Source organism: Scatophagus argus, chromosome 11, assembly GCF_020382885.2.
Source record: "Scatophagus argus isolate fScaArg1 chromosome 11, fScaArg1.pri, whole genome shotgun sequence".
In the NCBI taxonomy this organism is placed as follows: domain Eukaryota; kingdom Metazoa; phylum Chordata; class Actinopteri; family Scatophagidae; genus Scatophagus; species Scatophagus argus.
The window spans coordinates 22,522,120-22,548,053 of record NC_058503.1 but is presented as its reverse complement, the minus strand read 5'-3'; positions in this window follow the sequence as shown (position 1 = coordinate 22,548,053).

The window sequence follows — 25,934 nt, the reverse complement described above, 5'->3', positions numbered from 1 at the left end:
AGCTCCGTTGACTGCTGTTCTCCTGGCTGGTGTTTCAATGCCATTTAAGTGTGGGTGAACACTATAATATTGTTTCTCTGTGATCAATAGCATTCAGACAGATTACTGGGGTATCAGTCCGGCTGACCGGGTGGGCTTGGTGCAGTGTAGGCTGGTACCATGGGAGAAGGGCTGTCAGTGAATGGGAAATCAATGGGGGCCAAGTGGCCATGAACGGGATATTAGTCCCGAGGAAATTCCTACGTATATACCACCTCTGGGGCTTCCAGCTGATGAGGATTGCTGCAGATCAATTACTAATCAGGAGGAGATGTTCCAGTAAGGCAATGAATGTCTATAATGTGGGTGAACAGCGTGAATGGACACACAGACAGCATCTCAACCATGAAGATCCTTCATGAATCCTTTAGCCTTTACCATCCTTTAAGAGCGAGATTCTCAACCTATTGCACCTTAAGGCTCGCTTTTTAAAAAATATTCAGAGGAGCACCTTAACAAATAAAAATGTGCACTGTTATCCTGGTATTTAAGGGATAATGTGTCTCCTTTCCTCTCTGTGAGGTACAACCAACCAGCAGATGGGCTCGTTTTAACAACCGTTGGAACGTTATGTGGTCGTCTTTGTGGCACCAATAGCAAATATTTTGAAAGATGCTTTGGGAGAGCTTCCAACTGTTTTTGTGTTGTCAAGAACAGCTATTTTACAGCAAAGCAAAATGTTTTCCTGACCCCTAACCAAGTGTTTAGTGCCTAAAACTAACCAGGCCTGAAGCACAGCGTTGAAACACACAGTGCCAACGCTTAATCTGGCAAATGGGTTGTGATTGTGAAGGAAAGACTACTGAATAATCATGAGCCTACTACAATACTTTATGGCCAGAGTTTCTGCTTACAGCTGAGTCATGTCCACAAAATGTATGCTTTCCTGAATCCAGACTTTTTCCCCCTTAGAAATCCCTCAGTCGTTCCAAAGCAGCTTGGCCCCCTGCTTAGCATCTGTGTCGATCCCCAGGGCCCTTGGGACTAATCTGCATGGCCATGGGTTAAGGGGTCAGCCACTGGGTCCTGATCCTGAGGAAACTCCAGGCTGGGATCGCTTCACTTCTCCCCCCTCCATTTCACAACACTTAGCTGCACTGTGCCTCTCATTACTCTCCCTCTACAAGGCCCTCTATGATTTCCCAAACCCCCTGGTAACTGGGTTAAATGGGAAAGCACAAGCCTGGAGGGGGCCTGAGGACTTTTCTGGGGCCTCAGCTCTGCTCTACAGGCCAGGAATAGAGACATTCCCTGGGCTGGGAGGCTGACCCAAGGCCTGGGGCTCAGGACCTGTGTGAACCTGGTTTAATTATATTAGCTGCAGCATTTAGAACCTTTGGCCTTGGCTTTCAAAAGCACTTTCAGTCAGGACAGTTTTCATCACCACCTGATCTGAAAAGGGCCCCCTGGTGTTTTGGTGTGCTGCACCAAGCTCGGTCGCCATAACTATTTGTCAGACAAGGTCATGTCACATTAACTAGTACTGTGCACAGGCCCGTCCTCCTCTTCTTTTCATCTCTCCATCACAGCTTCTTTTGTAGTGAGCCACTGCGGAGCGACAGCACTAACCTGCCCATGTTTTATTTGGTCTGGGTGGCCAAACACACACACACACACACACACACTGAGATATTGTCTGATAACACATTTATTTGTTCCTACATTTGTCTCTGTGATGGAGCAGCTTCTCTCTCATGTCTCTGGATCTCCCTTCCAGAGGTCGGGAGGTCGGCTGTTGGCCACAATCCCAGACGGACACGGTTAAAAAAAATATTAAATGAATAATTAACAGTCACTTGAAAGCATGAATGTGTAGTGCCTACCCATGTAATGCCTCTCCGCGCACTGCATTATCATATCCCAAAGGACTGGAGAGATGAAATTAGCGTTGTGTTCCACCTAATTGCTCAGCTCTGGCAAATTAACATGCCCTTCTTCAACCTTGTGTTTGTGAAATGCTATTCATGCTGTTTGTTTCATGTTTAAATTAACGTATTTACACATGAAAAGATTAACCACCTCTGTTAATTGCACTAAATTTTGCATTCTGTGTTCACTCCCTCCACGCAGCACGGGCGTCATTTTTTTATTGACAGACATAAATCATTAGAAGGCATTCTGTGGGAGAGTTTAGTATAAAAGGGCAGTTCTGGCTCTGCCTGCAGGGAACAGGAAGCAGCTCTAATCAGTGCTAGCATTTTTTGCTAATGTTAATTGCTGAAGTAATTTACAAAGATACACTCTGTGTGCTGATAGCTCAGAGAGCAATAGTCGTATTTTTTTCTCTGTGAAACGGTTGCCCTAATAAATACCAAGCTTGTAGCAGCGCTGCTGAGAATGAGGGCACTTCGTTGTGGTTATGGCTCCTGTGACATTAAGACATTAAGCTAAAAGTTAGCTAAATGTTGTTTCCGCACGCCGACAGCTGTTTCTAAATCAAGGAACGCTTTGTCAAGAAGTGCAAACTGCAGTGAAAATAAAGCGAGCAGAAGCAGTTGAATCTTTCTCATCTTCGTGTTGAGTGGAGGTGAAGTTCAGCCTTTCATTTCCCTGACTGAGGCGAGCCAGGAGCAGGAATGTCCGCCGGTTACCTTCCCAGTCCGCTCTCAGCACATGTGCTGTTACGTGGCATCATGACAGCAGGGCTCATTATGGCACCCAATTCAGTTGTGATCTCTTGATTTGTTTTCTGGGGTTTTTTTCTGTAATTTCTGTGGCCACAGTCATCGCCATCTTTGAGGAGTCCGGTTGCCATAGTTACAGGTGTTAATGTTAACCTGGCTGTAGTGAAGCTTACACAGCATCCTCGTCACTTTGCGCTGCATTAAAACAATGCAACAATCCTCAGCGAATTTAGTTGTCTTTCCGAGCTTTTCGGTTCACTGCAGCTTGTTCAGAATCAGAATCAGAATCAGCTTTATTTGCCAAGTATGCCAAGTATGTATGACCATACAAGGAATTTGACAGGAGAGTGTGATCATTCAGAATTGTACACTCGTACTAAATTACGGTTGACTGTCTGCTAAAATAACAGAAGCTAAAATAACACTGAAATAATTGCGAGATGAACCTCAAGAAGCACGTGATGATGTGTAACGCGTCCCGCCTCTTGTGCTTCCAGATCGGCGGCAGGCTGTCTAAATTTCACACTGAGGCAGCGTTGTGTCGCTATTGTTTGGGGGAAAAAGGGCCTGAAATGGTTCATAGGTCACATTAACGCACTCGGTGCCCACAGATGCAGAGCACAAAATGTAGCCAGCTGATAGCGATGTTAAAGAAATAACACATTACATTTACACCCAGAGCCAGAGATAATGTGACGTTAATGTTAGCTTCTCTCAACGCTGGCTTGTTCATCTTCTTGTTTTTATGTTTTGTTCCAGCTCTTTTGTTTTTGCTGCTCAATCTCTAATTTTCAGAAGGACTGTAAATGACTTTTGGGACAAAAAAGGCAATTTTTCACACAGTGGGAAAGAGAGCAGGCTCTTTCATTATAGACTCTGTTTTCAAAAGTTATTTTAATTTAGCCTCATTTTTGTTGTGTGGGGGAAAATATTGATGACAAAAGCAACACTGGCTGAAAAAAATCTTGCATACCATTTCCTGCTGCATTTTTAAAAATCCCAGATAGTGAGAATGGGGATTAGGATCGAGATATCAGCTTGCTGGGAGGCAAATGAAAGCAGCACAGGTTAAACAGGCCTGTAAGAGGCCACACATTAAAGGCCGTCCAAACCAAATCCCGGGCAGAACCCCAGCTCTCGCACTCCTCGCACAGCAGCGTCTAATTTAGCCCGCGTCATGTCTTGTTTATGTGAATTAATTCCCCCATTACCCTACACACTGGCCTGCATTTCAACTGTCAGTCTCCACGCACAGTCGGCCATGTTTGAGGAGTTCCGGCAGAAATGAGCCAGACGGGGTGAAAGGGCTGGAGATCGGCTGGCATCGAAGGCCGAGAGCTCGGAGACATCTTGTGTGTGACAGAGAATTAACAAGTACACACAGCTTCGACAGGAAGTGTTTTCCTCTGTTGCAGTTCTCCTTCAGCAGGATAAATTCTTGGAGTGATCACAAAGCTCATGATCTATTCACCCTGTCCTGTGGCCCGTCTGACTCCCCTGTTGTCTGCAGGTGTCAAACGCGAGTGCAGAAATGGAAAGACGCACTTTGACTACATGTCTCTCTCTCTCCATACAATCTGCATCGTGTGAGCAGTGCTGTCATCCTCGTTCACCAACACTTCGCTTCCTCGCTCCTGCTCCTGCTACAGGACACAACAGTCAGTGTAAAATCAATGCTAATCGGTGCAAGCCAAACAATAATTCCCAGACTCATTTGCAGCTTTTTCCCGAGGCTTCAGCAGGATGCTGGAGTGTCCGAAGGGATCAGTCTGTCAGAAGGTGGTGGCGTTTGCCGCTGTTTCTGCCTTTACTCACTTCAGTAGGAAGTTCGGGCTGTAGCTGGTGAAACCTGTTTGGGTCTAATCCAGGCAGATAGAGTTCATAAGGGTTGCAGCTCTGGAGCCACCTGCCTGCAGCACACTTAACACATCATGATTGTTTCTATGGGTTTTTTTCAGGCTTTTAACCAAGGCAAAGCTGATAATGGCACTGCTAAAGAGCTCCGACTAAAAGCTGCTGATTCAGTCAGTCAAAGATGATTAAAAGGGTATAAGTCCAGGTGTAAATGCTAATGTAAAGAGGTGATCTACCCTGTATTGGTGGTTTCAGATGCTCCTGAATATATTTAGAATATTTATGTTGGTTTGGTTTTTGATTTAGTGGGAGAGCCTGTTTTATTCTATGAGTGAGCTTTACGCTTTTAGTTTCCTGTAACTGACACTCACTGATAGACAGCAGTAAGTTACCCACTCAAATTTCTTTTTATTTATTAGTTGAAATGACTTTTTGGTTGCCTAGATTCATCTGAGGCTTGTTGTGGTGTGTGACAGAGAAGACAAAAAAGAAATGTCACCAAACAAACAGATAATATTAGAACAGTTCACATAAAAAATGATATTTACATCATTATCTACTCCTGCTGCGTCTAATAAATAATTGGTCGACAACGATGACCCCAGCGCCTTTCTGAAAAGTTCAGATATTTTTGAAGCGTGTGGAGCTCTGAAAAGAGACGCGGGGTGCAAGACTTCGTCGACAGGAAGCTGCATGCTGCCATATACGGCCTCTCGCAGGCCACTTCCTCGTATGCGCACACATACTCGGCCTATAAAGCCGATTCTGACTCTGAGGGAGGAGCTCTACGGATGGAGGACGACAGGAAAGAAATCAAAGTGTTCCTTCCAGCCTCCTGCCTCCTCTCACACCTTCTCTCAGCAGTAACAGCAGAGAAGTTATTGCTGGTTGAAAAGCCTGATCTCGCTCTCACTTGCTCTTCCTATCAACTCTTTCTTTCTCACCTTCTCTTCTGTTTTCTGGTGACAACTCCAAGTGTAAATAGATGTAAAAGCTTGTGTGTGAAAACATTCACTGAGCGTGTGTGTGTGTGTGTGTGTGTGTGTATTGTATGAAATGATGTTTTGCTCTGTGGTCACATTTGATCCTTTTCATTGTATGCAAATTCCCACAATGTCCAGATTTCTGTTGTTCTCTTGTGGGCTGTATGTCATGCAGTAGGATCTGTGGCCACCCTGCAGCAAACATCTTAATCCCAGTGAATCGAGCATGAAGGACTTCTCTTTGTTCCACATTTTATTCTCTAGTTCCCTCGCTCTGCCTCTCTTCTTTCTCTCCATTTTCATCTCGCTGTCTCTCTCTCTCTCTGTCTCTTTCACATTTGTGGCAGCACAGGGGTCTGGAGAATTGCCTGCTTCAGCCAGCTTAGGTGAATCAGTTGCCATGGCAATCAAACCCAAATAACCAACAATGGCATGTTAATTATGGTTATTACTTTATGAAGACTGTTCCAAGAAAATGAGCGATGTTACTTTTCTTTGAAGGGATTAAAAAGAAAGAAAATGTCAGGGGTGAAGCAGTTTGGACAACATAATTCAGAACAGAGCGCTGATTGCAGAAGTGTTGGGCCCTGCGAGGAGCCTGTTGTAGTGCAAAATGGAGGCTCTACAAAGAAACTTCCTGCCCCTGGCTCTGAGTGAATGGCAGGAAAATCTGGTGGAAAAACTGGCCTCACTTAAACTCCATCGTGACTGCCCTGAATCTCCTGCGGTGTCGGTTAAGTGAAGACACCTTTGGCTGCAATCACTGGAATCAGAAAACTGCTCAACAAAACAAACAGCAGCTGCTTTGTAAGAGCATTTATATTCATCTTTTATAATATTTAATTATTGAACTCATCAAACTACATGCATAAATCACATGTCAACAAGATGCTCGTATTGATGAGCTGTGGAACTCAGTCATTCTCATCCCGAGGGACACACTGAGCAGCAAAAGGTTTGATTGCCCAGTCCACAAACTTCCCTAAACGTCATTTCAAGCAGCAGAAGGCAGCGGGTGAAAATGGAGGAACATGTTAGGAACACGTTAGGAGCTACAAAATGAAGGACCCGAAGTGCAGACACCAACACGACTGAACGGGAGAAACTGTCATTAAAAAATAACTAACTAAGGCTGGGAGTTTGAGGGAAAAGAAGGTCAAAACAAAGAATTAACAAATGAACACAGAAGTACACACACACAGGGAACACAGGGATAAACTGACCGTCAGGAGGGCAGCAAACACAGCCAACACAGGGAACACAAAAACGGAGAACACAAGGAAGACAGAAACAGAACACTGAGGTAACAATGAAAACAGGGAACTCAGATAACGCAGTGGATGCAGGGAACACAAAACACAGGAAACCAGACGAACCGACAGGAGAGCACAGGTAAGCAATTGAAAAAGGAGGGAACACAGACAAAGACAGGAAATAAAAAGCTAAACTACACACAAGGGGAGAAAATAAAAACTACAAAATAAAACAGGAAACGAACTAAACAAACGCTTTAAACCACAACAAACCTCAGCTGAAGGTCAAGAGCATTTTTTCAGGAACCGAAACAACTAAAATGACAGAATAGTTGTGTGACCAGAAACATGACTCTTAAAGAAGGCTAATGCTGCTTTGTGTGTTTGGGCTGGATATGTCTGCTAATGTGTCAGCCATACCGACTTTTAGCCTCCAATCTCCTCACGTGTTCTGACCTGACTTCCCCCAGCATGGGAGTGAGTAGATAATGACTGGATTTCATTTTTGGGGCGAACTGTTCCTTTAAAGGTGCGCAAATTGTATACTATGTGGGTTTTACCTTTTATTCTAGAAAGCGATTACTCGTTTAGACAAGTTTAGACAAAACTTTTTACACTCAACAAACACCCAAATGATGTCACGTTTCTTTTCTGGGTGAGCCCATTGCTGCTTGACAGGCTGTGGAACATATGTCAGATTTATTATTCATCATGGCACAGATTTTTACCAAGAAAGTCACTTTTAATCTTCACGCAAAAGCCAACAGGTAAACGGCCCAGTCACAAAATATCATTCATACATTCTGGTGCATGATGCTTTTTCTTCCTTCAAGGTACCAGCAGACCTCACAGGTCTGTTAATGCAGCGTACCTGCTTCCTGCGCGCTGTTCGATAACCGAGCCTGGCACACGTCAGTACACATCCTCAATTGATATTCCGGCTCTTGAATCTTTTCAAAAGGATTTCATAACATCCATGTTTACCGCAGTGGAGGGCCTACGCTGACAGTGAGTGAAGCGGCGAGACGGAGATGAGAGAAACAACAGGAGGTGGATCAACAAGACGAAGCTTTGCCATTTCCAAACCGTCTGTTCCTGCTTGCATCCAGCCATTACCGGCGTTAGCATCTCCTTGTCAGCCTCCTGGCTAATTAGATCCAATGGTGCATGTGTGCGTGTGTTTGCATGTGTGTTAATGCTGTTGCCATGGCGATAGTGTTCCTCTATTACCCCACTAACAGAGCAGTGGCAACTTGACACCTTTCATACACCCACGTTGGGTTGGGGTTTGGGCTACTTACTATAGCTGCTGGTGCTGGTTTTTCTTTCAAACACTTTAGTTATTCTCTCCATACAGACACAACTGACATCAACAGCAATAATAACACAGACAAAAGACAAAAAGGCATCAAGTCAAGAGAGACAAACAGATCAAAAGGGAGGACATAAGACCACAGCTTAGGATCAACACTGACCCAGAACAAGCGCAGAAAAGACACATTTAAGCAGACATCAACATCAAGACTCAAAAATAGAAAACAAGATCCTAAATGGATCTAATAGATTGCCAAAAGTATTGGGACACACCTCTTCATGGGGCTGTTCCTCAGGGTTTGCACTCTGTCCTCTGACTTCCAGTGAAGGGAAATCTTAATGCTTCAGCATACCAAGACATTTTGGACAATGCTATGCTTCCAACTTTGTGGCAACAGTTTGTTGAAGGCCCTTTTCTATTCCAGCATGACTGTGCCCCAGTGCACAAAACAAAGCTCCATAAAGACATGGTTGGATGGGTTTGGTATGGAAGTAGTAGAGTGAGTAGAGACTATGAGTAATTTTGAACTGTAGCAAAGAGCAGCTCATGTACTGAGGAGTGCATGAGACTGAAATGCTATCCTTGTCTGGCTTGATTTGCTCATCAGGAATCGTTTAAACTATTAAAACTATTAAAACTCACTGTCAGAATCTGATGATCACACATCAGCTTATCAAGTTGTTTTTGCTTTAAAGCCAATCAGATATATTCTAACAAAGTGACAAACATCTTTTCTGCCGATGTCAGTTTGAAGGTACGGAAGGTCAAACGGTCCGAGTCTTTTCGTTTCCAGGAGGGTAAAATAAGACCAGTGTGCATCGTTTGGAGTGCGGCAGCCTGGTGAGGAGGGGCGTCACCGGGAAGGTCTAAGCTGCTGTCAGTCAACGTCACTCCCTGCTATTTAGATTCCAATTACACCTGTCAGCTCAGTCTGAGCCCTCATCTGTCTCTCCCTCTGTCTCGCTCTGTCTCTGTCTGCCTCTTTAAACCCTCACACACTCCACTTCTCTGTGTTCAACAAGACTGTGCGCTCATTCTTCTCCTTTCTTTATTCATGTGTAACCTCCCTCTGTGTCAGTCAGTATTACCATCGTCTCGATTCTCTGCCCCACTCCCACTCTGTATTCACTGCTGCTTTAATCCTCTTCATTTTACCTTACACGCACAAGTTTAACTCCCGACAGATTTCAGACCAGCTGAAGGAAAACAGCTAAGTGATGGACTCTGGTGCTGCGTGGTGGCTACCAGGTTGACACAAGCAGTCGAGGTGTCTCTGGTCATTTGCTCTGACTGACAGAAGGACCCTGATGCATAGATGCATGAATTTCTGGATCAAGGAATGAATGAGAGTTTCTGATGCTCAAATTGAACCTGAGTGGGTTCGCCCTACCAGCAGGGAACGAGCTCTAATTTAACTCGACCCAGGCTGGATTACCCACTGGGCAAAGCCAGCAGCTCTGATAGCGACTTGATTTACGTTAAAGATATCTGGAAACATGCATGAAAAAATGCAGTATTAACTAAAATGATCAATGTTAAAGTGGTTATCCCTGACTGGTGACGTCATTTGGAGGCAGAGTCTGCGCTGCAGTGGACGAATGAGTTCCCGCCCATACACCCGTCTCAGTCTGTCAAGTACGACATATCACCCCTTTATACAGGATCACTTCTAGGGAAGGTTCATGCCTTCCATCTTTATATACAGTGTTTCTCTGCTCTATTAAATCTACTGTGAACAGTCAGCTGTCACAGTTTAAGTCTGACTATCTTAAATTGTACCAGTAGAGTCAGGCATGAGTCTGACAGGGAGGAAAATCAATGGGGGGTGCTTGGGTGCTGGGCTGTCTGACTTTGCTAGCAGGGCAGATGGATGGATGGATAGACGGACAGAAAGACAGACAAATAAATGAATGGATGGGAGGCCTCGGTTGGAGGGTGGCCAGCTGAATGGATGGAGGGATTGATGAAGAGAAGCTGGATGTGTTGCCCTGGAGGAGAAAACGTATCAATCACGGCTGGTGACACTTTCTGACTGACTGTATCCTGTCCTCCCTCCTCCACAGAGTAGTGGGTGGTGGTATTGGGGGTGGGGTCTCCATTATAATGAATGAGAGACTAAACTGGGGCCAAAGGATCATCCCCAGAGATGAGGGAGGTCCACAGTGGTCATGAATATAATCCCCCCCCCCACCCCTCTTTTTTATTGTCACCCTTCAGCTCTCCATTATGTCTTTTTCAGTTCATCAGCCCTTGAGGTCAGAGCTTTGCGTGTGTGAAACATGAATGGCTGCTGGGTCTTGTTCCAGAGCCACATGGCACCAACCCGCCGGGCCGTCCGCACTGGAGGATCCCCTTGAAAAAGCAGCATCCAGGTCAGCTGCGGGTGAGGCGCTATTTGAAGCCTGGCAAAAACAGCTTCGTGAGCGGGGATGAAAGTCCTGATGTGTGTGTGCGAACGCTGCTGGGTGCGTACGCGCCTCCATCTGTGGCTAATAATGTTTAACACGTTGGAGGCCTCGCCGCCGCAGCTTCTGTCACTCCATAAATCACACACATCTGGTCCACTGATCCTCCACTGCTGGACGCTGGTGGCGGAGACACACACGCACACACAAAGAAAAGTGTGTGTACATTCTGAAGTTCGCCCAGTCACACTGATACTCATTTGTCACTGCAGAGGCTTGGACCTGCATGCGCTGTGTTTGCTTGTGCAGGTGTGTGTGTTTATGTGTGTAACCTGTCACAGATATTACACTCTGAACAAACGCAACCCTGGATCCTTTTTATGGTGCAGATGCCCCCAAAACAAATCCAGGCTAAACAGAACGATGAGGATGGAGTTTGAAGTCGTTGCTTTACTGACACGATTTGATTTTAAAGCTCATTCCTTTGACTAAGCTCGTGTGCGACTGAACAGCAGATGAGAAGATGCTGAGCTGAAGTTAGCGGTTGTCCTAAAAGTGCAGGTACAGAAGAGTCAAAAGAGTCTGAAACTCAGACTGGTTTTACTTCATCTGAGCTTCTACCCTTAGCATGTGCAACTTCCAGTTATTCTTTTTTGTTTTTAGAAAATATAAAGTGTTTATCATGGGACAGTGAGAGACTGAGTTGAAAGTGCCTGCTAAAGATTCAGTGGAGGTTTTCACATTTTTATCAATTGTTTTATTCCCAGTGGTCCACTATTGGCCTGAAGATCTCTCCCACATGTTTTTGTTTTTTGGTGGAGAATCTTCACAGACAGACCTCATTTTAATGCAGAAAACGAAAGCTTTAAGTGTGGACACCACCCACAGGAACTGCAGAATCTTCGCTGTTCTTTCTACCAAAACTGACTCTCTGTCACTGTGTGCAGCAGTCACATTAGATTCACATTAGATCGAGTGATTTCATCACACACACATGCATAATATTCTGCAGCCAAACTGGCACATTTACTCGGCTGTTTAACTTGATTTCTTTATTCCATCCCTTTGAGACTCATTACTATATGAGCAAAGAGCAAAGAAAGTGAAAGTGATGGATTGTGGGTGAAGTCTGCTCACAAGGGCACCTGCAGAAGCTAAAAACGAATTTCACTCACTGAACTTGCAGCTTATAGGACTTCAGTTGTATTATTAAGGTGTGTTCTGTGTGTGTACCACTGATCCATGATGGCACGAGAGCCTTTTTAAAATTGTGAACGGGTGCTCATCACAGAATCTGCAGACTCTGTCACATGCAAAGGGTTTTTCCTCTCGTCTGATGTCCCGCAGGTGATTTGTGGCAAACAGTGTGACAAGCAAATTGGAAAGCACTTCCTTTTCCTTATATTTTCAGTTAGCAAACCCATTAGTAGAACGACATGAAAAATTTAGTTTCCATGACAGGAGCAATTTGGCCATCGCTGCGGCCGGCTCATTAGAAACAATATTCCGTGCTTCATCTCACACCCTCGAGGTGCTGCGCCGTAATAGACATTTATTCATCATTTCCCACCAAATTAGCTCCTTCGATCAATAGCACGTCTTAATTTCAGCTGCCTCACCTTCTGATCACGCTGCCGTTGTGCTCATATTTACGTCCAAAACATTGTTTGTCGTTAATACACTTTTAATTTGAACGCCAATAAAAGGGCGCAAGCAGCCTGTCTGGGGTCCTCGTTTGTGGATGGCTTAATCGATAGCAGCGTTGCTCTGCCTGCAGAGACAATAGACACATTATCTGGAGGTCTCTGTCATAACCCGCCATCCCCTTCCCCCCTGTGATGAACACAATAATCACCACCATGTGACGGGTAAGTGGGGCATTCCTGGCCCCCTGACAGCCACCCACCTGCCTTGATTGATGATATTGTTTTTAAAAAGTGAAAATAGTTGAAGGTTTTTACTGAGGGGTGGGCTGTGTGTGTGTGGGGGGGGGTACTCTCCCCAAAAAGTCACATTCCACAGGGAATAAAGGATGGCATTGTGCAGACTAATCCACTTCAGTAAGAGGACTGCTTTTCTGTGGCGAGTTTGTGTGTGGGAGAGCACATCAAGTGTGTTATGTGTGTGTGTGTTTATTTGTGGGTGCACATACATTTGAACACGTCAGTGTTTGTGTGCACATGTTACCATTAGAAGACACACGTGCTACTTTAAAGTTTGCCTGCAACACAGTCCTGTTACACACCTTGAAACCTGAAATGTGCTGAACGAGTCTGCGTCCTCATCAAACACTTACGAAAGCCATTTCACAGAAAAACCCTTTGAAACCTGTGTTGTTTACATCCACGTTTACATCAGCTCAGTCTGCTGTTTGCTGCTTTGTTGCTGATGCTGTGTGTTAGTGTTGGCAGGTCTGACATGCAGTCTAGACAAAAGTATTGGGCCAGCTGCCCATCACACCAACATGGGCTTTAATGACGTCTCATTCTTAACACACAGACAGCTTTGCAGCTCTAACAGCTTCCACTCTTCTGTGAAGGCTTTCCACAACATGTTGGAGTGTTTCTGTGGGAATTTGTGCCCATTCATGCAGTAGAGCATTTGTGAGGTCACACACTGATGTTGGACCAAAAGGCCTGGCTCACAATCTCCGTTCCAGTTCATCCCAAAGGTGTTGGATGGGGTTGAGGTCAGGGCTCTGTGTGGGCCAGTCAAGTTCTTCCACACCAAACTCATCCAACCAACAAAAGCCCCATAAAAAGGTCTGTCCCAATACTTTTGTCTATATAGCAGAATTATTGTATAACTTGGAATAAAAGGATTCACACATACTGTCCTGCTTCCATTGATACCAGCTCATCAAATGTGTTTTAACTCTCTGTTGAAAATAGTCTCCAAAAAATGCACTATTCACTTTTTGTTAAAAACTCTAAAGACTACAGAACTCAGTTGGTCCCTTTAACCTTTTTTTTTTTTAACCAAGCTATCCTCTCTGAAACTCTGCATCCATTAGGGCTGAGTGAGTCCTCAGCTGAAATGAGAATCTGGTGCAGAAAATGTACTTTTTATGAGTACCATCCAAGGAAAGAACAAGTGACACGTTTCTGTCTTCCCCATTCACAACTGAAGTGCCACCTTGCTCCATTAAATTCAGGAGAAGGCAGACATTTCTACAGCCAATATCTCCAAACCTCTGCAGCTATCACCCAAAGCGCTGTTGTCTCAACATAAAACTGAGAACTGAACATGAAGAATCACATTATTCTGTGGACTGTACTGGGGTTGGACCATGGTATTCAGTCGTGGAGCTGTGGGAAGCAAACTTCCCATTATTCTGACCACTTTAAGGACTTCTCGTTCGGGTTAGTGAGCTCTGTGTACTTCATGTACACTCACATAACATACAGCATTCTTGGTTGGCACAAAAGAGCTTCTTAAGACATTTTGTGTAGAATCTCGGCATCCTCATCCCTCAACACACTGTTGAGAAAAACACAGATCAACCTTCAAACTGAAGTATGGTGTTTGCACATGCTTGCTGGTCCTTTATTCCAAGTCCTTTTCTACTTAATTGGTTGAGTTACAGGGCCAGCCTTTTTAATTAATGTATAAATTGTGTTCCTAACATGCTGCCAGCCAAACAACACACTGGCCGTCATGCCCTTGAAGGACCTTGAAGGACTTGAGATTTAAAAAGCAAAACAACCTGGACTTCTTATCTACACAAACAGCCAGATATCTGTGCATGTCATCGTCCCTTGGACCTTGTGTGTCCTTGTGAACAACAAAACATCATCTGAAGATGAAGATTAAGCTGCCAAGATGTGGCCAAAAACCCCACAGGATGCCTTCAAGCATGTTTGTGTTCATGTTGTTAAAGACATGCTAAAAGCTCTCCAGCAGCCAGAGTGTCTTTCCGTTGTGCGTCAGGTTGTTTCAGGTCCAGACTGCATGCACACACACACACACACACACACACACACACACACACACACAGACAGAGCAATGCTGCCTCCCTCTTTCATCCTTTCTTCTCTCACACTCCCTCTTTTCTTCACCTTTACACTGACTCCTCTCATCCTCCCCTGTACTCTAGTCTCTCATTACCCCCTCCTCCTTTTTTCTTCCAACAGCTCCCCCTTCTTTCTGTCTTCCCCAAGTGCCTGTCCTTTTCCTTTCACTCATCTCGCTTCTCTTTCACCCTATTGCCTCTCACTTTTTCGCCCTCCCCCTCTCTTCGTCACTCCCCCACCGCTCTCAATCTCTTTCTCTCTCCTTATCAGGGTAGAGGATGAATGGCGAAAGGCGAGAGGCGAGGCTGAGACTCAAACCCAATACATCGTGTGTGGGAACCTCATTGTGGAAAGCGACTCGGAGGGAGAGAGAGCGCGAAGGTATTGCACTTCTCCCCCATATGGTCGATAGAGCAGACCCTCTCATCTTTCCTCGTGTTGAATGGCATCACTGTGGCAGCAGCCTGAAGGGAGGGGAGGGGGAGGAGTGAGGGGGAGTGATGCATGACCTGACAAAAACTGAGATGGAGGGGATATTTTCTTGTCTCAAATGTTTTCACAAACACATTTCATTTTCCACGACTCACCACAAAGTCAGCCATTGGTTGAACCTCTCAGCTTGTCAGTGCATATGAATTAACTTTACTTCACCTGTCACCTTGTTTTCATGTCTTTTTAGACGTTATTATAAAAATATTTATTATAGCTGATTTAACCTCAACGGCTGATGACTTTTGTGTTAAAATCAAACTCGTTCTTGTGAGTGTTGGAAATAAATTTCAGCTAAACCTCCACTCTTCAGGCTCTCAGCAGGCTGTCGGGTTTTGCTTCAGTTTTTGCTTGCTGACGTTGGGTGAGAAGGTTTGGTTAACAGAGTTTAAGTTCACCTGAAAGGTGCAGGATGGGGTGGAGGTCAAGGCTCTGTGCAGGCCAGTCCGGTTCCCCCCACAGCAAACCGAGAAAACCATTTGAAAGCAAGGAGTTAGGAGCTGACAGTTATGTCCACTAACTTTTGACCACACACAGTGTAGCTGTCAGAGCGTCGTCTCCAATTCACATTCACTCAGAGAAGCTCTCTAACATGACAACTGAGTGTATTACATTCATTCTGTCTCTGCTTCCCCTTAATGCGACTGGCTTTCTTTGGATGTGATTGAAAAATTTCACTTAACAAATTCATATTTTCATGTGTGATCTACAAACACTCATATGAGAGTGTGTTGGGATGTCAGCTAAGATTGTTTTCCATCTTCTAAACTCGTCAGAGGACATAATGAAGTCGTTAGAATACCAGCCTCGACAGATGAGTGTAAAAGCGTGTTTGCACGACCATATGAACTGAGCAAACTAAAAAAGAAAAACTGGCCACGACTCTGAACTCGATGTCAGTCAGCAGCCTGAAGCAGGCAGTGTTATTTCCGATCACTGATAATCTGAGCTGTTGTATTGGGTGTGCAGACAGACAGGCAGACGGCTGAGCGACGGGTGGTGTTTTCCATGCACGCTCACCTGTCTGCCCATATTAAGTTGTGCAGCCTGTGAGTTTGCTTCACATGGTCAAGTCGTGAAAGCTGGTCTCCCCTCCTCCAGTGCAAACCTTCTCCTCCTTCTTCAGCATCAATTATTCAAGCACAAGTCAATTAGAATTGAATAATTTATCTTCAGAGTGTCAATATTTGGTAAACAATCTCATGCAGCTTTTTACAATCCCCACAAGTGTCCCAGTCTGTGCTCGCTGCAGTGAACAGTCCGGGTGCTGGTTTGTAGCCCTGCAGTTCGAAGCACTCATTTACTTTAAGGACCAGCTTACATTACTGACAACTGTTTCCCAATCCACACAAGTTGTGCTGGTTTTTTTTTTTTTCAAATACATTTTTCATTCAGGGCCGCACTGACTCATTTCATCTCAGTATGTAATCAAAATGAACCCAGAGACATTTGAAACTTGCTCAACTTAGGTAATGCATCATAATGAAATACACTTAAAGGGCAGAGCGATCAGTGAATCCTGGTGCATTCACATGCTGAAGTGAGGGGCTGAAAACAGAGCTTTGCATTCATCAGCATTTTTGGAAACGCAGCAGGGAATACAACAGGAAACGATCAGACATTCTTAACAAAGAATTTGCTACACAACAGCCCCTAAATGCATCATGTGTCATATGTCTGATATGTGCTGTTACTGGCTGATCATGGCTGAAGACCTGCACACAAGTTAATTGAAGTTGCTTGACAAAATCTGTAAGTTATCCGTCTGTTTTTTCACCTTTAAGCGTTTTGAAGCTACAGCTGTCATGTTTGCTCATGTCCAGTTCTGATTGTGACAGGCGTCCTTCTTGTCTGCTGCAAAGGTTTATTTCTTGTGTCCATGTCACTGCGCTCTGCGGTAACACGACAGACGGTTTGACTCTCCTCAGCTGAATGAGGGTTATCATTTCCAAACTGCATTAGCATTAGCATAACCACTGGACTTGCTCGTTGATTCACTTAAATACTGTTTGTTTTCTGGGTTTAAGTTTGGCAGATGAAGCACTGATACGAGTGTATCGCATGCGGACTTCATTAACAAAAACTGAAATAAGGCTGCATGCTTTGCGAAAAGACTGGTGCTGATGGAAAGTGTAAGCAGATAGCAGGTGTAGTCATTTAAGTCTCTGACAGAGAGAGAGAGAGAGAGACATGGAATATACTTGATTTATTACATCAGAAGAATACAGTCAGGCTTCTTTGTGCGGTTCGATAATTGCAGCCTGCGTGTGCCTTCAGGCCACACTTTAGTCCAGCGCTCTGATGTTTTATTAATTGTCAAATGTTCCCCGAAAAGAACGCAGTGTCTGCACAGTCATTTACCTCTCGCTTTATTGAATATAATAATGAAGTGTGGCAAAGAGAAATTTTCAGCCCATTGTGGTCACCGTCAGTCCACCCTTGAATTGCTGACATCTGCTTTTGTTTGAGTCCTGTGAAGAGATTCAATACGTGTTGACCCTTAACTTCCCTTAAGAAGCTGTGCCATGAACTGGACTGTTTGTGTGGATGGATGTTAAATGGTGGAACACTTGCGGTAAACCACCTTGCTTTCAGATTTGATGAAAGAACTCTAAACTTAACCTTTACTTTTGTTTTGCCTTCTTAGGCCTCAAGTTTGTATAATACAAAAACTCAAGGCCTGGATTTGCCATGAGAATTGATTTAACAGGACTTCTTTGATTAGGTTTTGAGGGTTGTTTTCTTTTCTTTGCAGAAGAATGGAAGCTACTGTCAAATTGTGTTTCTTCTTGAAACTCTCCTCCCAGTGCAAGACATTTTCTGCATGCAGGATAAAAGGATTTCTTTGTGCCGCTGAATATTTATGATGTATGTTCTACCTGGACGACTGACTGACAAGAAGGTGAAAACAGCCCATGCTGACCAGAAGACCCTGCCTTTCTCATGAATATTAGCTTTAACACCAGACCGAAGACTGAGGACACGCTGGAACAACCTGGAAAACATCCCACACTCACAGCAAGCTTCTACAGCATCTGGGAGTCAGAGACATGTGACGCGTGAAGGCCCATAATGTAAGGTTCAAGGTCTTGTGTTATTTTTACTTGGATACCACAGTATAATACACATTTAGATAGGATTAGTTGGTTAGTCGGCTCACATTTATGATTTTAATTTAATTATTTACGTGTAAATATTAAGCTTAAGCAATGGTGCTAATGGAGGAAGCTTTAGCATTGATTCTGAATGAGTCTGAGCTATAAACATGGGAAGAAATAACTTCCAACTTCCCAAAAGCAAACAGTTGCAGGCCCATCAAACTTAAAATAAAGTCTGTGTTGCAAGCGCCCCACTGATGCTTTTGTGCCCAGCCTGCCTACAAGGCACAGCTCCTCAGTGTCCTCGACGAAGTGATGAAAAGGTTTCTGTACCACATGCTTCCACCAAAAACAACTGAGAGTATTTTCAGGAACTTCATAGCCCAGGTTTGATGCCAGCGCAAACAGTGAAGACTGGAGGAGGCCAAGTTCACCGCTGCCCCTGACTGTAGAAGCAGTTGTTTAGGCATTAGGGAAATTACATTGTGTTTTTAAAGTGAGTCGGTGGTTGATAAGAGCAGCTATTATCAGAATAAATGGATTTATCCCTAACTGTGTGGAGAAGTCGCTCTGGTTGACACCTCTGCATGTGACGAGTGGATTTAGTGTCTCTCCTGCTATGTTCATTTTACTTCTTTTTCCTCTGTCTGCCTCTCACACTAATATGATGTCTGTTTGTTCGTTCTGTTCATGTAGGCATTATATTAACCCTGTTTGGTATTTCCTGCATCGTTTGGCATTCTGCAGAGGCATTCCTCCTCCTCCTCTTCTTCCTCCTCTGCAAGTTGCTCTCTCACTTCTATTTATGTGTATAATGAAAGCCTATAATCATATTCTACACACCCACATACTGTCTGAGGCTCTGAAGATTATATGTCTCGGGGAGTAAGAACAACAGAATCATCATATTAATGGTAGTGGTGGAAGATCCTCATCATTGTTGCAGTAATGCTTATAATCCGCTCTGTCGATCAAACTTGCCAATCATTTCTTGGATTGACTGTTGTAGGAGTGGGCTAAATGAGAAGCAACAGATGCCTAAGAGCACGGAGTATAATGGAGAGAAACTGCATTAAATGATGGCTCACTGTATAGAAATGAAGACAAGATATCATTGGTAGTAAGTGGAAACATCAATATGAGCTTAGCGGGGAAATCATGCGTTCTTACAACTAAACATTTGTTTAAAAGTGCCATAGTGTCGCTGAAGAGCAAACAATCATCGAGTCGTAATCCCATCAGTGAGAAGCGAGAACTCTACATGTTAAATAGATCATTTATACATTCATATACAGACATTTAAAAATACGTCACAGTTTGACAAAACATTCCTAACTCAACTTGCTTATCTGTTTTCAGAGCTTCCATTCGTTCCGATTACTCAGCCATCGTCAGTGGATCAGTCTGTTGCTGGCTTTGGTTTTTCTTCAGATTTACGTTAAATAGGACATGCACAAAATATTACCAGACTTGTTCTTTAATTACTTCCTCTGAGTACATTTTTCTCATGTAGGAACAATTTAAGACGGCAGCCTTGAATGGTGTCTTTCATGTTTGTGTATTTTGACATTACAAAGAAACAAAAAAAATGGTACCTTGCCACCATTTGTCTAACACAAAATCCCTTTGGCGCCTTTCAGTGTAAAATGATCAGTCAGTAAATGTGGACATGCTGTGCACAGTTTGCTGAAGTCACTCACTTATCCATATTAAACAGATCCTTCTTTCTCTGGCCTGCACAGTGCAGCTGAGGCCTGATGGCGTCGTGCATGTGTGTGTGTGTCCTCTGTGTGTATATTTATGTAGGTGTGCGGGTGGATGTGTGTCATTTCCGAGCTGCTCTCTTTAGCGTCCCAGCCCCGAAACTAAATAAACCCCTCAACACTTGGCCTGCCCCTCTGTCCCTGTGAATAGCTTCACTGTGGTATCTTCTGCCGTGGGGTCCGTCGTCTGTCGCGAGTTCTGACGACCGTTTGGACTTTAAACTACTGCGTGAAGACCAAACTGTGCTCACAGGAGTAAGCATCACCTGTTGACGAATTGCTCTGAATCTGTCACACGCTTGTTTTACCACAGTTATCAAATCATTTGCATTACTTTCTCAGCAGTTCATACGAAGCAGATGGGTTTAACAGAATTATAACAGCTAATTTAGGTTTGGAAACCATGTCAAAACCACATATCTACCGTTGCAAAATTCTGTGGCTGGTCTGTTTGCTTTCAGACAACAAGAGTCAGGTTGGAAGTGGACCGAGACCACCTCCACCAAGTGGTCTCGGTCCAGATGTTTCATCCGCACAAGAGGTTCAGTTGACAGCTTTCAGATCAGCCAAACTAAACGAGCAAACATGCTGCAGTTTGTTTTAACAAACTCTGAGGAAACAAACAGGCTGCCATTAAAGAGACAAATGTTACATTTTCACTGAGCTCAATTTGAAGGTTCATATTGGACTTCCAAACCGCCAACCCAAAAACTAATGTGCTGACTGAGTCACTCCTTGGTTCAGTTTTTGATGCCAACCAGATTTTGATTAACTACAGATTACTTGTTTTCTGCCAGCAATGAAAAATATCATTTTGGCATGTTTTATGAAGTAGCTGGATGAGTGTGTGTGTGTGTGTGTGTATGTGGGTGGGTGGGTGAGAAAAGAAGAAAGAAAAAAGGGAGTGAATGTGAATTAGGTCAAATCCCAGCCACTGTGTTTTAGATCCCCTGCACCCCATCAGCATCAGCATCAGGATCCCTGCACACCACACGGTAATCTAACAAGAGAAAAGGTTCATCCTCTGTCCTAAAGTCATTTTTTTTCTCTCTGTCTCCCTCACACACACGCACGCGCACACACACACACACACACACACACAAACATACGCTCACTCCTGGGGCCAATTAGTCAAGTTGAAATGTCTTCATTTTTCATTTGAGTGTTCAATGATCAGTATAATTGGAATTAATAAGCCAATTTCATTTGGCAGAGATGGGAGTTTTTTGGCACTTGTTTTGAGCACCCTCGCAGTTGGTTATGGGGGAGGAAGCCACAAAACAAGGGTCTCATTAACTGGGTCAATTACAGTCGAAACACATCACCTTATTAATCTTCCGCTGCCTGGCACAATAAAGATGCTGTGGTATGCTTATCAAGCTGCTGTTGGTGCTGTATAATGTTCTCCACTGCATCCCGGACCATATGCTCACTGTGCATCTGATCTCACTGTAGCAGTCTGGGCCTTCAGATGGCTTAATGAGTCTTAATCTTGGTTGTATTCATGAAGAAATGCAAGTTCAGACTGCACTAATCAATAACTTTACATTAAAGATGGATGAAATGATCTCATGTAACGACTTTAATTTCCGCCTTTTCGTTGTCTTGGTTTTCCAGTTCGGAAACTCAACCCCAACTCAACTTTTTCAGCTTGTTCTGCTGCCTCCAAGCTGAAAGATATAAATCATTCAATGCAACACTTTTTCAGCATTTTTTTCTTTATGGTTACTACTTGGAAACTCAGTCCTCTAAATGTACTTTCAGCAAATGAACTCCTGCTTTTCTTGTGTTTCTACTGTTTTATTCTCAGACTGGACAGGATCATTTCTAAGACTGATTTATTCTTTGGTTTAGGAAAAATCGGTTCAGAGTTCATAAGACGCCTTTTGTCTGGTGAGACAAAGACTTCTGTGAACAGCAACATTTTCCTCTGGGCTGTGGAGCTCCTGACCACCAGTGTTGTGTTTCATACGAGTCCGTTGATCAACAGTTCAGGAAACAGGGCGAAGAGAAAGAAAAAGGCAGACAGGAAGAAAACGTGGGTGTAATGACAGCTGATTTCATGAGGAAATGCATTTAACAGGCTTGTCTAAAAGGTAGATCACACCAATCATCGTGATTGAATTTCCCTTGGGATCAATAAAGTATCTATCTATCTATGAGCAGGACGTGCAGCAGGTCTTATGATGAAAAGTGTGAGATAAAGTCAAAACAACACAGGTTAGCAAGAATCTGCAGCCAAGCCACTATGAGACCGAGCTTTGGCTCACTTTGAGCTAAAATGCTAACATCTTTACAGTGACATTCCTACCACGCTTTTGTCTAACAGGTAACATGCAGCACAGGCCTACTCACCATGTCAGTTTAGCCTGTTAGCATGCTAACATTTGCACACTATATGACAGATTTAAACTGCCATGAATGTTTTCTTTTATATTATGAAATAATTTATGTTAATGTTTAGGGGATGGAATGAGGTCGGCAGTAACCATGGAGTCATTGATTGTAGCTGCCCAGCAGCAGGGGAGATAAGAAGCCTCTGCTGGAGTATGGCAACACCACTTGGACAAACCACAGGCAGAAGTGCAGTGCACTGCAGAACTCGTTAAGTTATGATTATTACGTTTGCTGATGATTATTTTGGACAGCAGTGTGTGCTTGCCTGGCGTAGCAGAGCAGTTTTTTTGATTTATATTGTTATATTAATATATGGGTGGTGGGCATGTCCCCCAGTATGTATTATAATTACTGCCTTGAAAGGCAGAATTTGAAATGTTATTAGTACTTTAAGCCTATGAAATACCTCTTTGTCTTAAAAAGTGGGTTGTTTGTCTTGGTGAAGCTGCCTCTCCTGAGATGTGAGGCTGTGGATGTGAAGCGACGTTTCAGCGAGAAGGTGTTTGTCGTTTCTGCTCTGCGAGATGGCTTCCCTCTCCCTTTCATCTCCTACCTTCCCACACTCCTGTGGCTGAACGAGAATGTCTCCTCACACACACACACACACACACACACACTGAGCACATATCATCTCCCACTCACCCTCTCTTATGCACACAAAGGCTTCCACACATGCGCTCACAAACACAAACTGTTCCCGTCTCATGGTAATGTGAACAGACATGTTCGTACTGCTTCTCATTTGGATGTCACTGCACTGCCTGGCCTTCTTTGCTATATTAAAAACTCCACTCCTATCATTGTCAAAGCTACAAGCAGATGGCAGCGAATCTGCTTGGCTCTCGCTGAGGTCATGTGAAAGCTTCTTTTTTTTTCCTCTCTCAGTTTATTTTGGAGACAATACTTCATATTCCTCTCTCTGCACACAGAGGACATCTCTCATCTACAGTGTGGCGCATCCTTGTGAGGGTGAAGATTTTTTGCTGCTTCACACCATATTTCTTCACTCTCTCAGGGCTGGTATTTTTGTGTGAATTTGCACTCTCAAACACATTATAAATAACCCTGTTTGCAGCAAGTGGATGACTTGGCCATCTGTTGCAGTGCTCTCACGGAAGACTACCTCCCTCTCCAAGGTTGAAACTCAAGTAAACTCGTGAAATATTGAAGGCTTTCACTATCGTGCCGTGGTTTCACCATGTGTTAGATATAGTGTGGAAGAAGCTGAGTAAATGTCATGTCTCAACCGCCGCCATGGGGTTGTTGTTGCCGCGCATAGCATTAATGTTGCTAATTTAGCTGTAACAGTGTGAAAAAGCTAATGGTACTCTATGATATGAGCACCGATGGCAAATGGCAGCTCAATCAGCAGCTCCTAATGTCCATACAAGAAACTGAACCCCAGATTACTGCCGATGGTCAGGCCAGCATCTTGGAAAAGAGAACCTCACTGTGGTATTTAAGTAAAAGCCATACACTGACTAAAGAAAAGACATGACTGCCAACATTTGTTAACATACATGTAGTTTGAAACTGTTTCCTTTGCTTTTACTGTTTCCTGAGGAACATCGGCTGCACTGTACACCTGGACGAAGGTGATTGGACGTTACTGGTCAGCTGGTATCCAAGTGACTGATGAATGAGCCGCCGATGACGCAGCATGAATGAAGCAGCTGATGCTTGTCAACTAATGCAAGTGTGACTGCCTGAACCAATACAGTCACAGATTACAGTGACAGATGGTTGAGCAGCCTAATAATGGTGTTTAATATTGTAAGGAAGGAGACTGACGCCTCAATTTTCTCAAAGGCATCTTGGCTCTTCCAGATGGTTTTATTCTCACAATAAATGTATGTTTTTGAGGTGGTTTTTGTGATCATACTGGGAGTAACCAGGCATACAACTTTAACAAAGAATGCATGGACATCTTGGCTGAAAACTTCACCAAGAAAAAGGCTTGAAGCCGAACCCACCAGCCAATGCTGACAAGAACATGCTGTAGGCGAGATATGGCTGCAGCTCTCCAGAAAGGCAAAACCCAGAGAGGGAGACGTGCAGAGGGCACTGCGGAGAAGAAGATCATGTCGAGCCCTCTGTTACCAGCAGCAGAGACGGTGCGGCGGCCGAGCGTGGGAGGCTGTGTCGCCATTGGCCGGAGGCATGTCGCACTCCTCCCACTCACACTCTGAACGGCGGCTCCGGCTCTCCAGGCTCTCTCTCCTTCTCTCACACCCTCCCGCTCCCACCGGTTCGCTCGGACACACCAAGCCGTCTCTCTGCTTCAGTGTTCCCTCTCATCCGGGGTGACTCGGGGTCAGTCAAGCCCGGGCCACCGTCTCCCAGCTGGTGTTAATGAGCCAGTTTTTCTCGTCTGCAAGTCATGGAGACAGAAGGCAGCACCATAATGACAATAAACCACTTCTGTGTTTGAAAAGGACATTTTTCTTTCCCCAGATTGCAGAGCAGAAGTTCAGCAAGTGAAGCACTTACTGTGTGATATTTCAAAAGCTTTTAAATAGACCAAAGATCTAGCAGGAATTGGAAAATGAAGAGCGAGAGACTTTCAAAGGAAACCTATCTGCATGCGTGTAATATTCCTCTGGGGTACAGCTCTGCTTCCTGCACCATATGGATTTAGTTCCAGATTGCACATCGAATCTCTCCCCTCCTAAAGACCTTTGTCCCGATGAGGGACTCCATATCAAAGGCCAAATGTGTCGGATTTTGAACCCCTCCAAGTTATGCTGAAGACTCGCTCCTGCCCATTGGTGCTGTGTTGTCACCTCTGCAGGACTGTGATTTGTACTTCTGTTGGACAAGATAGGTGACCCCATGCCCCCCCGGAGATCTCTACTCTCAAGTGATAGCTTTAACTTGATCAGACACGGTTTGGTATCAGAGTGTGAAAGCATTAGCCTCCACGAGCATCTACCTGTGCGATTCGGAGAGGAAAACCGCCGTGGGAGTTGATGACAGTCGACTTTGGAGAGCTGTCCTGGCCCACACGGCGCTCTCAGTTGAAACAAGATTCTTTGCACATGCTTCTGCGACACTGACAGACCATGATAAATAAACAAACTTTTACTCAGTGTGATATCTCTTGCTCTCTCATTTTCTCGATTCCTCTCGGGTGTCTGAGTTCTACTTCTTGTGGTGAATGAAGTAGGACAGAGCATGACAGAAATACAGTCAAAGCAGATGGCTTTATGTCTCAATCCTTTGCCCAATATTTCATCCCAGCAGTGAATTCCTCGGGCGCTGAGAAGACTGAAAATATAAGATGTCATTATTTCTGACTATTCTGAGCTACATCGATGTAGTCTTCACTAGACAGAGCCAAACATTTATTACCCAGCTATCAGTACATAATTGATACAGCTCCAGTAATGCAATTAAGTGAGACTAAATCTGTCACTGTTGTGTGCATTAAATAACTTAACGTTAAATCAACTCATAGTTACTTTGCAATTTGAGGCGTGCAGCCTGGTCATCATCCTGCAGGAGTTCTACACTTTCCAATGGAGTTTGCACTGTGCAAAGTACTCAGCAGCAATAACACAGTGCAGAAATACTCTGTTACGGGCAAAAGCCTTGCATTAATATGATGGGATTATAATTACTGACGCATTAATGTGTTCAGCACTTTAATGTTGAGACTGGTAAAGGTGGTTTAACTGCTCCATAAAGTGTATCTGCTGGCC